Genomic DNA, 4,893 nt, shown 5'->3' with positions numbered 1-4,893 from the left:
AAAAAAAAAAAAAACCCTTGGTTGGCTTAAACAGCTGAATACATTTTCTTACAACTTTAGAGGCTACAGTCTACCATTTGACTTCTCCTGCGGCCTCTTGCTTTGGCTCGCAAATGGCTTGTAGTTCTAAGAGAAGTGGTTTTGCTTTGTTTTTGACCATGGACTCAGGTAAAGGTCTGTTAAATTCACATAACACAACACAAGTGAAGTAGAATAGTTGCTGTAATTGCCTCATAAGTGTATCTCCTACTAAACGTAGATGTTACAGAGGCACAGTCAGTCACCACTAAGTTCATATGGCTTAAAACAATGTCTGGCATACTGATGCCACTCAATGAGAGGACGAAGGCATGTGAAATGCTTCAGACATGAAGATGGGCAAAGCTAACCGGAGTATTCTGAGTACCAAGGGAGCAGCCATACCTAACAGATATGCCAAGGCCTTGGTGACTGTAGTGAATCACTGGCTTCTAATCCTATTGCAGTAACAGCTCAGGAGGACAGAGACTTAGCAACAGTCTGGTCTCCGTTATCAACCAGCAGTATACCAGCAGTATACTGATGGGTCAGTGTTCTCTAACTTTTGCAATATCTCTTATTTCTCTGCAAATGGAGTGTTACCTAAGGCCAACACTTAGGTCACAATTTAAACAGAACAGCCTTGAGCTGAGACCATCTCAAACGGCATACAAACGCCTCTACTTTGCTAGGACCCCTGCCTGCCTTTGATGAAATGATCGATCCTAGCTTTAGCCACCAATTCTGGATGAAGCTTTGGGAGCGTCATCATCAAGCCTTTGAAGTTTTCTCCCATGAAACATTCGGAGATTGCAAATCAAAACAAACCTCCAGAAAATCCTCCATCACTTCCCAGAGAAGTTCAGCAAGAGCCTAGCGTTCCATAGTTTTCAGCTTAGCTACACTTCATATGTTACTACTAATGTTTTTTTTTTCATTTTGCACGTGTGTGTGCATGTGTATGAATACAAGTGTGAATATGTGCATGTGTGAGTGCATATGCATGTGTGAACGTGCTTACATGGCCTGAGGTGGTTGTTGGAATCATCCTTGATCTTTTTCCATTTTATTCACCTAGGCAGGATCTCTCAATCAAACCCAGAGCTCATTGATATGACTAGTCTTACCTGTGGGCTTACTTTAACCATCTTCTGTCTCTACCTTCCAGTACTGGAATTACAGGGGAATTGCAGAATGCCCACCAGGTATTTGTATTTGTGTGGGTTCTGCGAACCCTGACTTTGGCCATCTTGTTTAAACAGCAAGCACTTTAACCATTTATCCTTCTCCCCAGACCACAACTAATAATTTTGAGTCATGGCTGGGCCTTCTGGCATAGGCCTATAATCCTTGATATTGGGGGTGGGGGGAGCAGGAGGATGTCAAGTGAGTAGCACTGAAAATTCAAGGCCATCCTGGGAAACTTAGTGAAATGCTGTCTCAGAAGTGAAGGAAGTGCTTGCTTCAGCAGTACATATAACTAAAATGGGACAATGGAGAGGATTTGCACAGCCCCTGTGCAAAGATGACACAAAAATCTGTGAAGCATTTGGTTTCTTTAAGTGAAAACTAGGCTGAGGATGCAGTTCAGTAGTCAAGCACTAACCTAGCATGAGCAAAGTACTAAGTTCAATTCCCAGTATATAAAATCAGTAAATAACATTGGGGCTTCTTAGGACTTCAGAAGTAATAGCCATGTTTAAAGGGGAAAGTGGGTTTTTGTTCAAAATACAAATGGATGGCTGGAATGTTTGTGAGATAGAGAGCAAAACTGTGCTTTCTTTTCTCTCTCATCCCCTCCCCCAAGCCGGGAGAGTACACTCCATGCAGGAGCATCAAGCAGTGTCTCTCCCTACAAGTTCTCACCTTGCATTTGACTAACCACAATCGTTAATGTCTGTGTGAGCTTGGATAAGGATTCTTCATGGTTAATGTCCTTCCACTTGTGGATAATATGCTACAAGAGGCGAACAAGAGTGTAACATCAGGTCACATAGAAATAAATGTATTAAATACAGAGGAAGGAAGACTACAGAATTCTGGGATCCACGAAATGCTGGCCTCCGTCTCTTAGGAACTATGTATTCCTAGGTGAACTTTAACCAGTTTGCCTTCGAGATTATGGGTATAAACTAGAATGATGGTACCCATAGTTGTGGTGGTTGTGATAACTGAATATGATATCAATAATATAATTGACATCTAAGCCAAAGGAAGTATCCAGGAAGTGTCAGCTGTATGTTTAATGCTCATAATTTTCATGTACTTTCACATAATTAGCTCTCATTTGATCACCTACCCCGTACCCCTTCCTCCACTGTCTCCATCAGCAACATCCCAATCTCACAGAGGCCAACATGCTTAAACCCCCACAGTATCAACCACAACCCCACACAGCTGTGGCGTAGGTGCCTGGCTCTCTGCAGGCCCCCTTAGTACTTCCTCTTCAGTTTCTGGAAAAGCCACAGTGCTCCTCTGAAAAACACCTTCAGTCCAGGGTTTCTGAACTGCTCTCCTTACCCCTGTGCCCACACCCACAGTTTGATTTCAAGTCTAACCCTCCCAAAGTCTTCTCCCTGACTGCCCTCCATGCAGAGGCTCCCAATGGCCCCCAAGTTACTTCTACCCTACTGTGCTGGATAGTTTTTATTGTCAGCTTGGCACAATATAGAATCCCTACACAGGTGGGCATGGGCTCTGTAAGATAACCGCTGCGCATGAGCCATGGGCAAGCCAGTGAACAGCATTCCTCTATGCTTCCTCCCTCCAGGTTTTTGCCTAAGTTTTTGTTCTGATTTCCTTCAATGGTGGATAATGACCCAGAAGTATAAGATAAAATAAATTCTTCTCTCACCAAGTTGCTTTTAGTCAAGAATGTTTTCACACACCAAGAGAAAGCAATAAGACACCTACATGGTTATCTAATAACTTCTGCATATATACTTCCTTTTTATCTCCAGAGCCTAATGCACTGTCTCATACATACGTGCATAATTACCCTGGCTTATCAGGACTGAATAATTTCTATCACCCAAAGACCTAAGTCCCAGAAAACGTCCTGTAAGTCTTAGGTGTGTGGCACTCACACTGTATAGCAAGATTTTTTCAGTGACAAGAGTTCCCAGCCAACTTTTCTTCCATTTCCAACACTCATTCTTGGACCCAGGGTCATCAACTTCTACCCTGCTGGTACCTGGGCATCCTGTTCTCCTTATGGCCAGCTCTACTGAATTCCTTCATAGAACCTCACATAAATGATACTTAATAATAAAATATTGTTTTGCTATATTTTTTTAAAGTGAAGCAAACCAGTATTTCAAATAGCCACATTTAGCCTGGCATATGTGGCCCACAATTGTGATTCCCATACTTGGGAGGTAGAGGCAGGAGCTGATAGCCTGGACTGCATAGCAAGATCCTGTCTCAAACAAACAACAAATATCCTCTTTATTAAGTATATTCACACACACACATTCGAGATACCATACCATGCATTATTTGGCATATTTCTAAATGTCATGACATACCTATGACTTCACTAAAGTAATCACATGATATGATCAATGTCTGTTAAATGTTTTAATTATTTAAGAGCCAGGTATGACTTTAATATCAGCACTCAGGAAGCAGAGAAGGGTACACCTTTGTGAATTTAAAGCTAACTTGGTCTACATACAGAGTTTCAGGTCAGGTAGGGTTACATGTTGAGACCTCTCTCAAAAAACAAAACAAAACAAACACACAAACAAAACAAAACAAAACAGCCCCACCAGGGGCTGGAGAGATGACTCAGAGGCTAAGAGCACTGAATGCTCTTCCAGAGGTCCTGAGTTCAATTCCTAGCAACCACATGATAACTCACAACCATCTGTAATGGGATCTGATGTCCTCTTTTGGTGTGTCTGAAGACAGCTACAGTATACTCATATACATAAGCTAAATACACCTTTTTAAAAAAAAAATAAACAAAAAAAGTATTTAAGGCCCTGGGCAGTGGTAGTGCACACCTTTAATTCCAGCATGTAGGAGGCAGGGGGATCTCTGTGAGTTTGAAGCCAAAGATTCCAAGACTGCCAGGGCTGTTACACAGACAAACCTTGTCTCAAAAAACAAAAACAAAATTTAAGGCAATGAGAAAAGTAGTTCTTTTTTTTTTTTTAATAAAATCCAAACAAGAAAAGTTATTTCTTTTAAACTCAAAAAATAGAAAAATATATGCCTATAAACCCAATATGTAAATAAAGTACTTAAAATTTATTTAGTACTTTTTAATGTAAAATAATGTTATTTTTAATACCTCAAAGGCAGAGTGCTTCCTCAATTCTTTCATTTCTTAGGACAAAATATGAACAATGCATAACTAAGGAAAGTATCTGAGAATTGCTTGTCTAAACAGCCCTCCTTGCTCTGAACTCTAAGCTCTCTCAGGGTAGGGCCAAATCTCATCTGTATCATTAGCACTGACATGTGTGGCCCAGATTAGGGCAAAGATAAATGGTGCAGGAGAAAGGAGAAGAAATTCAGTACACAACCATTATACAAGCTAGTATAATAAACTAGCGTTTTTCAGAAAACATGTTACTATACTAGAAATGGACCTAAGGCTTACTTACAAAACATCTTCACATATATACAAAAGAAAGCACCAGAAATAAGTAGCAATTTCAAGGTTGACTGTGTGTGTGTGTGTGTGTGTGTGCACGCACGTGCATATGAAACTTGTGCACAACCAACCCTTTAATCCCTCTGGCTGGAACACAGACACACCCTTAGTACACACCTGTAATCCCTCTGGCTGGAACACAGACACACCCTTAGTACACACCTGTAATCCCTCTGGCTGGAACACAGACACGCTCTTAGTACACAACTGTA

At 41.1% G+C, this 4,893-nt stretch overlaps 1 protein-coding gene and 1 non-coding gene across 4 annotated transcripts in view; one reads left to right on the top strand and one right to left on the bottom strand.

Annotated features, from left to right (window-relative positions):
• LOC110292472 (serine/threonine-protein kinase Sgk3) overlaps window positions 1-4,893 on the bottom strand; it is a 107,203-nt gene that overhangs the window by 66,765 nt on the left and 35,545 nt on the right. The window lies entirely within an intron of this gene.
• On the top strand, window positions 1,474-1,578 carry LOC115032384. Its single transcript, XR_003838065.1, has one exon. It is a non-coding gene; the product is annotated as a U6 spliceosomal RNA (small nuclear RNA).

This window comes from Mus caroli, chromosome 1 (assembly GCF_900094665.2).
Source record: "Mus caroli chromosome 1, CAROLI_EIJ_v1.1, whole genome shotgun sequence".
NCBI classification, from domain to species: domain Eukaryota; kingdom Metazoa; phylum Chordata; class Mammalia; order Rodentia; family Muridae; genus Mus; species Mus caroli.
The sequence above is the reverse complement of the archived record's forward strand: the minus strand, read 5'-3'. Positions and strand labels throughout refer to the sequence as shown.